Consider the following 13203-nt stretch of genomic DNA (forward strand, 5'->3'; position numbering starts at 1 on the left):
AAGGAAGGAAGGAATATAAAATAAAATGCATGTAGGATTTTGAAGCAATATTCATAATTGATTTCTACAAGCTCAGCTTTTAGGATTAAATTCTGCTTCTTTTTAAAATAACTGGATTATCTGAAGGAAGAAGAAATCTTTGACCTATATATTCTAGTTACTGTCTGTCTTTTTTCCATTTACTTGTCTTTACATAATTTTAAGATAAGCTAACCCATATAAATGTCTTGTGGAATTGAAGATCCAATTTTAGTTATGAAAAAAGTAGCTGTGTACCAAAGGAAGACAGATGGACAGATCCTTTTAGCACACACTGCCTGGCAGAAGGAAGCCAGTGGAAAGGGGGACTTAAATTTCCATCTACTCCAGAGAGTGATAATAGGAAGAGAACAGAACAAAACAACAAAAATGCCTCATGCTTCTGTACCTCTCATATCACCACTTTTTACAATGCTAACAAAAGATAGGAACTGAATACATTATTGAGAAGAAAGGAAAGATGAGACAGAAAGAATCAGACACATGGGAAAATTATTATCTACTAGATAAGAAATGAGATGGATGTTGCCTAAATAAATATTATTGAGGCTCTGCACCAAGAATGTGAAGTCATAAATGGAGCAGACAAGTAGTGGAGACCATGCCCTGGATGCCCACTGCATCCATGAAGCTGTCTTCAGGTACTGATGATGAGAGCATTCTGCATCTGCAGACACAACAGATCTTTCATTCACTCTTCTGTACATTGCCTCCACCACTCCTTATGATACCCTTACATTCCTTTCCTTGATTAGTGTGACTATTTAGATGGTGCACAGCACACAGATCTTCTCTCATCCATGTCAAATGCACAGCATGTTCAGTGCTAAATGATCCAGATGAAAGAGTTCCTGAGTGATGGAGAGAGTGGAGAGTTTTAACCATTAACTTGAACTTCATTTCCGTTTGCATTTCTGACATATTTCACCAAGATGTTACTACCATTATGTGCAAAATAAAAAGGCAGCTTGCACACACGCCTATTCCACTCTGTGATTTCTTTTTCTCCAAACGAATGAAACATGATGCTCTCCACTTCTGAAACAAGTTGATGGAATTTGGAGAGAAAACAAACAACAGTAATATTTCCTTTTAGGAATAAAGTCACAATATAATGTTCTTAACCACGGACGGAGTGTTCCCCTGCGTGACATAGGCATTTCCGAATTGGAACAGGGGAGGGCACTAAAGAGTTGCACACTAATTTGAAAGAGGAAGAAACGCTTTGTCCAGCATGTAAATTGGCTCAAAAAATTATTTCAGACTCATCATATTGGATTATTCCAACAAAAACATAGTTCCTGATTGTGGTTTTGTTTTGTGTTGCTTTCCTTTTTTCTTTGTAAATGAAGAAGAAGCTTTGATAGAGTCAATTTGTGTTAACCAAACTAATTCCTTAATGTTTGAGAAAAGCTGCTGAAGCCAAAACTTGCTCTTCTGTTTTATCATCCTCCATTCAAGAAAGGGAAAACACATCCTTGTCAGTAGTTTACAAAGAGCCTGTTGGTCTCTGGGAAGGGCAGAGAGATGGTGTGAACCAGACTGTAGTCTGCTCAGGTATTTGTTTGTCTCCATTTCATACAAATTGAGTTTCTGTGTAAAAGAAAAGCATGTTTTTTCCTTGCTCTAGGTGGGCTATAGCACTGAAGAACTGACACATTTAAATAATGGATCACAGCCCACATTGCACTTCCAAGAAGTCTTTTGCAAGGTTATTTGTAAATTTATTACGTTTGCTTGGGACTTTGTTCTTTACGGGAAGCAGCAATTCATCTTCATGTGCAAAGGGGGTATGTTTTGTCAACAATAATGAACAGCACACATCTATTTACATAACTAATTGCCATCAAGCCCACAGTAGCATAAAGAGCTGAGACAATTCTTCCCATTTTCTGCCTGTCACAGTGTACTGTCACAAAAGAGAACATGCACAGAGGTCCATCCTTGTAAAAGCACATCTGAATGAGGACTCTGTTTTAATTATAGAAACTTTGTTGTTGTTGTTGTTTTAAGTAGTGGATCATCCTGTAGCCCATGATTATTCTCAGTGGTTTTTTAAGACCAAGAGACCAAATAACTACATTATCATTTCCACTTGGTTTAACTGCACAGCAGCAACTCTAAAATGCCCAGGGTGAATAAGGTTCCTCCTAGCCACCCAGACAATGCCCTCCTTTTGACATTTTAGTAAAGGAACGTCACATACAGCAGAAATGGAGCAGACATTTCACAGGAGCTGCACCTTTCCCCAGAAGATGGAAATGAATCAGGGTGTCCACAGCATCCCCAGTCCAGGTTTTTAGTTTTGAAAGAAACACCACCTAAGGCTGCCATTGCATACAGAAAATCCAACTTCTTTTGAAACTCAGAACAGAATAAATTAGGCATCACAGTCTCTTAAGGTAATACAAGAATAAATAAATAAAGGTGATCTGTGTGTGCTCACCACCTTGAATTTGTGGGTGGAACAGAAAACCGGTATCACAAACACATGCTGTGCACTGTAATGCTTTTTCTAAGAGAGATCCTGCTGCTGTGTTACCACAAGTCTCTCAGCCCCGCTGTAAGGGCATCGCTGTGATGGACGGAAACAAGGACTGCTGCGGCTGATTGGAATCCCCGGAGACCTCGGCACAGTCAGGGAGCTGTGGGACTGCCGGTAATTTCCTCGGCATCCTTTGCAGCCCTGCCTCACTCCTCCGGATTATTCTTCTGCTTTTGTGAGTCCTGACTTGGAGGGGGTGGGGAGGGGAGAGTTGTGCGCTCTTTGTTTTGTTCCCTTCATTACCATGCAGACAATATTTGGCTGTTCTCAAGGAAGGTCTGGGATCCCTGCTCTTTTCCCAGGCTTTCTTCTTGTCCATTAAGAGGGGAAAAACAACGAGGAGCCTGTTTGGCTCTGCCCGGCCGTGCTGTGGGCTGACGCTGATGTAACGGCTGAGCACGGTGCTGAGTGGCTGCCACCAAACTGGTCATGCTCTGTCCACACATGGAACACAACCGGCTGCTGGCCACCTCACACCTTGGCGGACACACACAAAGGCTGGGGGGAGCTCTGAGAGGCCAATAGGGTGCTGGCTGAGCATGGGGTCCTCCTGCCGCACCGAGGGCTCCCTGCATCCCAGCAAGGCACAGCAGTGACGATTATAAACTAGTGGAAGTGTTCTCAAGCTGAAAGAGGGGAAGGAAACTGAAGTTTGGTTTTTTTCCTCCCCATAGGATATAAAGCCAGATCTCAACAGACATAAATCAGCATGGTGTCATTGCCCTCAGTGGCCCATCTATCCAAGCATCAGTATGAAAGCTGGTTGACAGGTAGCTGAGCCCCAAAATTGTGGCACAGTTTCTTCTAGGACAACGAGCAAGTCAAATGCATGAATGTATACAAGTATCTATTTGAATCCGGGTGTTTAGGGGGTGGGTTTAAAACTAGTTTGCAGTTTTATTACTTCAGAACTTTTAGTGTTATTTTTTAAATATTCATTATTCCCAAAACACCACTAGATCCCCCATCCCACCCTACCACCCCCACCAAAAAACAAAACAAAACAAAGCAATAAAACAACAACAACAAAACCTTAATCAGAACGTGGTGATTGCCTATGATAGACTTTTCAGTTCTAATTCCAAAAATGAGTTACACTCCTGGAAGGAGAGACACTTTTCACTTCTCACGCTTACTGTGTGATCTCACCAGACACCTGCCACAAAAAGGTCTGATTAAATACTTGAGGTTCTTTCACATTAGAAGGTAGCAAATACAGGATTTACACTCGGTAACATACTTGTTAACTAACTTAGCTCTTTCAGTCATCATTCTGTCTTCACTCAGACAATCAAAGGTTGACTCCTGTGGTGAGACATCCAAACACTTCGTTGCTCACAGTAGCTACAGCCTCCTGACAGATTTAGACTGCAGCTTGTTTTCAGGCAGGTAAGACATGAAAAGCATATAACCATATTTTTCTAAGAAAATATGAGACATTTTGGGGAGGGGAAGAGGACGAATGGGAAGAATCTTTCATTCTAAAATTAAATCCTCTAAACTATAAGTCAACTTACTGTTGTTACCTACCAGGAAAGTTATCTCTTAAACTTGCATGAACAACTCCTGACAGTGTGCAGTTTTATTCTTTTAGATGCCTCCCAGAGCCTTGAATGTGAAATGTGCTGTATCTAAATTGTCTAATTAAGTTTGGAAATTGATTCATCAATTGTTAATTATAATGGAAATAAGTACCCAGATGACTGAACAGAATACCTTCATACTCATCAAAACTTTGAGTTGAAGTACAAGAATAAAGGCCTATCAAGTAAGCATGTTCTTATCAGCCAGCAATGTAAATAATAGTTTTCAAAGGCCCTTCCCTCAAGTTTTTCATCAGCCTTTTCAAGTACTTCCACACACTTAAGCAATCTTTGTTCTGTTTCCGTCCATTTCTTCAGAGTGCTGCCTATTTCTACAGGTCAGTGACACGAGTTGTATGCACATAAAGTATAATGAACATTTTCATTTAGGATATCAGGGGCTGCCCTCTCTGCATTGGCATTTGGAAATCAACATGTAAAAAACAATAAAACCAGAACTGTGAAATTGCTGTATACAGCAAAGCTATGTTATAAGTCCTCTCCTTTTTGTTTCATGGTACTGTTAGGCACAAGGCTTTACTCTTCACAGTTGCAAGATGATGAAGAAAACAACTAATTCTAGGTGTTCTTTGTTGTTAGGATTCTTATTAAGACTCAGCACTTCAAAGCTCAATCTGATTTTACTTTACTGCCAGTAGAGAAAGCCGCATTCCAGACATGAGATCCCAAATCTTAACAGTCTTCTTCAAGTGTTGAAGAAGTGTTGACTTCTTCAACATTTGAACTTTTAAATCCTGTTTTGGACTTTAAGTTTGGATCTGGGGTGATCCAAATCAACAGCATCTCTTATACCTCTTCCACCACTCCCAGTTTTTCAGTGGGTTCTCTATTTACAAAGCTAAGAATTTCTTGAACTATAGTGTTTAGCAAAGAAAAACTTTAAGCAATGTATAGAAAATATCCCCAGAGAGGAGGGAGACGAGGCTGCCAAGTGTCTTTGTTACCGTGTTTCTGAACTGTAGCAATATTTCCACAACAAAAACTAGCTGTATTTGATTTTGATGGTGTCTGAAGTGCAGCAGAACAAACAGAAGACCCGGGGAACAGATTAAATTCAGACAAACTACAAAAGTGTTAAATAGGATCTGCCACTTGTGAATCCTGTTTGGGGTTGTTTGGTTTTTTGGTTTTTTTGGGTTTTTTTCTTTTAATGGTAGAATTTGCAGACATTAAAAAAAAAAAAAAAAGGAAAAAAGAAAGAAAAAGAAAGAAATGAAGTACACTACAAAAAAAAAAAAAAAAAGAAAAAAAAGTAAAAAGTAAAATATTCATAGACCACCAGAGAAAAAATACAGCATCTATCTATGCTCTGAATATGTGTTTGGTTGTTTTTGACAACACTGGGTTTTACTGCCAGGGGAATAAACATTTCCAGTTGCAGAGAATAATCCGCACACTTCAGAAAGGCAGAAGGAAGAAGAGGCTTTTCATTCTGATGTGAGATGCTTGTTTTTGTACTTGTTTTGTATGTGGGACCCAAGCTTTCATGCTGATGTGGAAGTAAAATAGTTCTTTATGGAGTATTTTATAAAGGACTATCAATCATTTCAGTATGAGTCTGAATCAGAAGGGGAGCAAAGAAGGGGTCATGCACAAAAAGGTTGTGTTTCCAGCCTCGCAAGGAATGGGGATTGAACTGTGGGAAAGCAGATTCACATTCATGCAGATCCTGAACTTGGCCTTACAGAGCAGATAAGTGCTGCTTGTGCTTGCAGCGTCTTCTCACTGAGGTCTACCACCTATAAAATAAATCCTGTAATGAAAGCAGATTACCTCATAATGCAGCCCTGGAAGGGGCCAATTCGTCTGATATCTCTTGCTTACAAATGTGCAGTGGGGTTACCATAGTTCAGGCAGCCTCATTAAAAGCAGTGCAAAACATGTAGAGCCTGAATGGAGATGAAATAAAAGCTCTATAGATGGCTCTTACACATAATCCATTTGTTACTATGCTTCTGGCAAACAAAGGACCACACTGTTTTTAGAACTGCTTTCCGCCAGGGGCAGGAAAATCCTTATACGATTCTAGTGAATATTTTACAATGCTCAACAAAATGAAGAGCGTGTTTTCTTCATAAGACTTCTGATTCATAACTGGGAGATTAATGGATGCAGAACAGAGAGAAGGAGTGTAAAAAAGTGAGATTGGATAACTGGTATCAGCTTTACAGGGAAACAGAAACGTTTACTCATTCTGAATCCCCAGAGAGTTGCAATGGAAAAGAGGCAGCTTTTCTCATGATTTGATACACTTTCTATATAATATATATAAACTTCAGTATATATTAAAGCACTAAATTCAAGTGGTTTTGCATATCAGTGAGTGACAAAGTCTTGATAAATTTGGACAGATACAAATAAAGATATTCTTGAAATAAAAATTGGCCAGATGCTGAAAACCACCACAGCAGGCACAGAATAAAGTAAGGAATTCAACAAACTCAAATCTGTCTAGTTAGATAGTAAATAAGTTTAAAACAAAATCACTGCTTCTAATACCTTTTTTTTCATACATTTGACATACATATGAAGGTTTTTTTCACCCTGTACAATGAATGGGAAACACAGTTTGCAGTCTGTGTGTTATTTGCCTTCTCATATATAGGGACTGAATTGCACAGATGCAGGGCTCATCCTGAACTCACTGGAGTCATATCAATCCTATGCCTGCTAGCCTAGGTCTCAGCCCACACAACTCAACCCACTAGTGTTGGTTAATTCACATTTTTACCACACCTTGCTCACTTTCCAGAGTACCTGAGAGCGCACTCTTCTCCCTCAAATACATGGGGGGAAAAAAACCGAACACTTTCTATGGTCTGATTTCTAAAAAGATGAGAAACACCCCTTGTTCTGTTACAGACTGAGAGATGGCTTTTATACCTAAACAAAGGAAATGAGCAGAGAGGATTCTTCAAGCTGAACACCCAACAAGCAATAAATCACACAGAGCTAAACACTGCAGTTTAAGGACAGATGCTGTTCTGTCACCTCACCTACACATATACAAGGTGCATGAAAAAAAAATACTACCCAAAAACAAACCTAAGAGGGAATTCAGAGACACAGCCTATATATATATATATTAAATAAATAAATAAATAAATATTAAAAATCTATTATGAGGTTTCATTCAGCAGCAGCATAATAACACTCCTCACAAAGTGTAGCTGAAGGAACAGATTTTCCCCTCCCAGGGTCGTGATGTGCCTTACCTCAGCTTGGGAGAGGAAAGGAAAGGTCTCTTTCTAAAAGCTTTAGAGCTGTTTCAGCAGCAAAGCATAAGAGACCAAATGCAGCCAGGGGCCCACAAAGGGAGTCAATATATCTGCAAAGGAAATGGCATTCATCTGAGGTTTTGACTGTTATTTTGTCCCATGTAGTGGTTTCTTAGCATGGTCTGATGTAAAGACATGAGGACGGCACTAGGTCAGATATGCAAATTTCTGTGGGAAAACATCCCCTTCAAGGCATTGAGAAGCTCTGACATGTTTTCACATAAATCATTAGGTACGATGGGATCCTATTTTCCATCCCAATGGCACTCCAGAACATTGTGGGGGCTGAGGACCACCTGCCTTCCATGAACAAACAGTCACTTCTGTTTCCACCCGGCTGATCACACAGCAACTGCTGTTGTGTCTTATCATACAAAAATAGCAACTATGATTAGAGTATAGAAATACTCTATGTCTTCATGCTTTTCTTGCTTGTGTATCACGACAAATATTTACAATTATTATATATAATTGTAATACAATATATTATTATTGTATATAATATATATATATATATATATATATATATAATTAAGACTTGTATATATACAAGTCTTAATTTACAATTAAGACACAAGAAAAGCCACATTAAAATTTGCTGATTATTCATTTTTCTGTACTCTGAGTTTCAAGAAGTATTTGAACTGGCTGTTGGTATCATAGGCAACTGCTATATTCAAGAATGCAAACTTCAGTGGGCTGGATTTCTGTTGCAAATGGCGCATCTTATGGAACACTAAGCAAGTAAATGCAGATTGTTTTGATTGGTCAGAGCTTAGCTGTTGGCATACCCTTGACTCCACTGAAAACACACATTGATTTGAACTGATTCTATGTAAAAAGCAACAAGTAATAGCACAAATTATGGCAAAAAACAAACAAAAACAACAAACATGGAGCTTTGGAGGATGAGTTTAAGACTTTGAGTAGAGAGATTAGCTGAGGAAACAAGTGATGGCTATTATTTCATCAGACGCTGAGAGCAGGAAGCCTGTGCTGCTGGAATGAGAGGAGGCACGTCCATGCCACGAGTGGGTCTCTAATAGCCACAGCCCAAAGGAAACCATCAGATGTGTGCCCTAAGTAGCCCACCACCCTGTTCTGCTCTCTCCTCTCCCCTTCCAGCTCTGCCTCCAACCTACTCCCACTCCTCCCGCCTGGTGAGAGGACCCCAACATCTCTGTAGCCTCCTCCTGCCACATACTGTGACTAACACGCTGCACTTCACCCATTGGTTGCTATGATGGGAATATTCAACTTGCACAAATATTTAGCAAGTTTTTAGCAAAAAAAAAAAAAAAAAATCCCCAGAATCACACTGGACGGGATCATGGTCCAAGGGCAATGTAAGATTAATGGATCCTTTGAAGAACAGAAGCTACTCAGATCTGTCACAAGATAGTTGCTATGGTTTTTTGACAAAGCTTAGCAGAAATTTGCTTTGGCTGCAGACTGGAGGAGGAGAGAAATACACACACACAAAAAAATGCTATAGAAAAGTCCTCTATTGTACACCAGCAATTATTCTGAGCAAAATCCTGTGCCTGTCCAGAATTTCAAGCTCTGTATAAGTACTTTCAGTTAGATTAAAAAAAATAAAGAAAAAAAAATAGAGGAGACTTCAGAACAGACGGCTTGAAGCATGTCTTGTTAGCTACCAACAAAGTCTGTTAGAAATGTTGGAAGGTTTCAGCTAGGTTGATGTAAAAACAACATCAAATGTCCCCTCCTGTGAGGCTAAGTTAAATGTTCTTTGCAGTGACTCAATTAAGGCTAGGTAAAATACACGGTTCATTGCAGTCAGCTGCAACAACATCAGAATCTTTTAGTGGGCTATTTTACCAAAGTCTCCTGTTTCAACTGGTTTTAAAATGTTCTGTGGCAGACAGCAGTTTTCTTAGGTGTAAAATATTCCAATATGAGCGACAAGTTCTGCCTCAAATGTCCAACGAATTAAGAATGAGCAGTTGTCCAGGAAAGGCTTTTCAGAATGTCTAAAAACAGGTGCTTCCCACTTTATTAGGTGTAAGAAGCCACGGAAGTATGCAGGAGTTTTAAGATTCCAACTCTATCTGGAAGAAGAGCTTTTCTGTGTATATTTTGAGTGACACCACTACAGGCTTTTCTCACCACACCCACAGGAAGGAAGATTCTGCTAGACTGGAGTAGTTGCTAAGTTCGTTGCTTATACAAGAACCTACAGAAACTGCCATCTTTTAGCAGCCTTGGAAACATAAAAATCTGAAAGATGCACATCACCTCCCCAGAAGCACTACATAAGGGCTGTCCATCCATAGCCAACAACCATCAAACCAGAATACCCAAACCCAGGAAACACAACCTTCAACTCTTTTAATTTGGGTTTGTATGCTTAAGTCAGATAGTATTGTACTGACAGGACACAAATCAATGCAATGTAGGCAAACACTGGATTTAAGTTGAAAGAGGGAAGATTTAGGTTGGATGTCAGGAGGAAGTTCTTTACTAGAAGAGTGGTTAGGTCCTGGAACAGGATGCCCAGGGAGGTTGTGGATGCCCCGTCCTTGGAGGTGTTCAAGGCCAGGTTGGACAGGGCCCTGGGCAACCTGATCTAGTAAATGTGTATGTTTGGTGGCCCTGCCAGGCAGGGGGTTGGAACTACATGATCCTTGAGGTCCCTTCCAACCCGGGTCTTTCTGTGATTCTGTCATTCTGTAAACATCCCAGGAAGCCTGGAAGATTTCACCTGCATAGCACAGCAAGAGAGCTCTGTTATCTCATAAATCTAGTCTACAAGAAGAATTATTCCAGAAAAAGCACTATGGCTGATAATTACTACTGTCACCCATACCTGCTTATTCAAATAGGATCGCATTATGTCCCGCAAATATTTTGATCATTTCTTGAAAACCTGTTCCTAAATCTCAATGAAATTAATATTTTATTAATTAATTCATAATTAATCCCAGTAGTTCAAAGTCAGTTTTTATCAGATGATCACCCAGCCCACAGCACCATCAGAAATCATAAATTACATAGGATGAAAGAACTGCCTGAATGCAAACATTGGCACGTATCATGTTGGACAAGCAAGATGTTAAACTGTTTATCAAGTGGAAATTCTTGAGAATTGCTTCACACTTCCCAGCAGTGTGTCCCTATCAGATTCTTTCATATGAATGCAAATTTTAATTAAGGAAGATATGTTCCAGGGTAGGAGGAGAAAGCACACTCGGCACCATGACAGATGCAGAGAAAATGCCAAGGGGAAAGGTAGCAGGCTCAGGTGCAAATCTCCACTTTGCATATCTCCTTGCCTAAAACCTCAGCAAGGACTTGGTTTTATTCCAGCACAACATATTGAAATCTCAGGATGATTTTCAGGACAGGAAAACAATCCAGCTCCATGGAAATTTTTCTAGCTTAAATATTCCTGACATCCGAGCAATCGTTTTAAAATCTAACTCAAGAGTTTTACAAAGTATGAGAACAGTGTGCTCATTTTCTTTTACCCAGTGCACATTAGAAGACATGATGAAGGAGTAAATACTTCATCAATTACCTGAAATGCATTTAACAGCTAGATTCAGATCACTAGATGAAAATACAGATAATTGAAGGATTTTTTCAGACACTTGTTAAATATAGGTCTACCATTTAATGCACATGTTTAACACCATCAGTGCTCCTCCCACTGCTTCACTGAGTGTTTTGGTCTGTGACTTGCCCAATTTCCAATTTCAAAGTCTTTGCTTTTAAGCAGTTCCCTCATCGTATTTCAGTCAGTCACCTTCCACATGTTCTGATCCATTTGTGACTCCTAACATCTGCAAGGGCAACTCTGAGAAGCAAAAACTGCTTTTTCACAAGATCTGATGTGATTTGCCCAGTAACGCTGGAAATGTTCACTTAGTAAACTGCCTTTGCCATTCCCACAATTATCAAAAACTAACTAAATGGGTGATGGTTAACATTTTTTGTTAATTTTCTGTCCATGTGTTTTCCTTGAATTTCTATAGCTATGATAGTTCCCATCAATATAAAAACAACATTCATGTTACCATGACTAACAAAACTGGGCAGAATTCCTAGGTAGGATTTTCCTCCACCAGAACAAGAAAGCTGGAGCTGACAGATGACAAGTGAAATTACAGCAATAGTTGTTTATTGCCTGTTTGTTTTCCCCCCTGAAAGCTGTAGCATTAAGCAGATGAAAAAAACAGTCTCCCTCCAGCTTTCAGAAAGTAAGGAAGGAAAGCAGCTAATCTTACCTAGACATTTACAGTCCTTTTCCTCATGGACATCGGTATAGTTCCTCTTCATTGTGCATCAGGGATTTCCCAGTGGTTTTATTCTGTGACAAATGTAACGACTCACCCTCCTGAACAAATGTCTGCTTCCACAAAGAGAACTTACATGACTGCTAAACTAGACACTCATTCTTAAAGATTCTGTGTGTTCATCAATTGCCCACACAGAAAAATGCATCACAGGGAACTACAAGTAACTCATTACCTATTTCTGTCCTCAGGCAGCTTAAGTTCAACACTACTTTCACAAACAATATGTTCACATGCTGCACATCTCCCCCAGTCATCTCTTTAAGTTGACAAGTGAAAAACAATTGAAACGATGAGACAGCACTTCGTTCCCCAACCTAATTCAATTAACCGTGGCCTCAGGGCACACTTTCATTTTAGTCTGCATCATAAGCACACCTCTTATGATCATTCCCACTTACTACGCATTCATTCAGGTTGTAGAGTGCTCTTGGAAAATGGTCTTTCAGCCTCAGTGCAGACAGTGGGTGCACTTCAAGAGTACATCTAGTGTCCAGCAACTGCAAACAGGACCTGCTGCAGTGGAATCAGCTCCTCAGAACCAACTTTTTCGTTAAGGGAAGTGCTCCTATTAGGTGGCAGTACCTTTTAAGGTAGACATAAGCTCAGGCACTTAATTCCAGGAGAGAATTAAAGCAGAAAAATTAATTGGAAGGAAATGTTTTGTTTCCAACACTTGCTTTACTCCTGGTTAGCTGAGCTGGCCTCTGAGAATCCCTTCTCTAGGCTCGTTATTCTCAGGTTATGGGCTAAGCACCACACCTATCTCAAGGTTCAGGCTCCCCTTAAGTGACATGGACTCTAGGAGCCTGAAATCATTTAATACCCAGGAAGAAATGTGCAACGTGGCAGTACTGCTGCAAAGGAAAAATTAGCAGGAAACTCCTAGAATATTTGAGAAATAACTCTCCATTTCAATACTTATCAAACTGTATAGATATAAGCAAAGCTGTCTACTCCACTAGGTGGTGTAATTCATTTTTCTGCCACATGTGGCCTTAAAAATATTCCTCCAAATCTTTTGTTGAAGATGGAGCCACAAAATATCATTTGAAATGTGAATTATCATGTGAAATGTTGTATGTGTGAGTCAGAAGCTTTATTGTGTCATTCCTTTTTGGTGTTTAATTGTTGGGATTCCATAAAAATCTGCTGTCAGGAAAGAATAACTTACTTCTAAAATATTTTTAGATTCATAGAGGAATAAAGTATGAACCTGAAATAAAAAACATCACTTTCTATTTCATCTTACATCCAGTTGACTTTTAAGTTTACGTGATCCATCTTAGGATTTTGTCAGTGTAAAATTCTTAGCAGCTCTCAGTTCTTTTTATTTTACGTCCAATTTACAGGCTGATGCAGTCAAACTACTCCTGGATCCTTCTTGGCCAGTTCAGTTTGCACTTTGCACAAGTAGT

This window comes from Coturnix japonica, chromosome 3 (assembly GCF_001577835.2).
Source record: "Coturnix japonica isolate 7356 chromosome 3, Coturnix japonica 2.1, whole genome shotgun sequence".
NCBI classification, from domain to species: domain Eukaryota; kingdom Metazoa; phylum Chordata; class Aves; order Galliformes; family Phasianidae; genus Coturnix; species Coturnix japonica.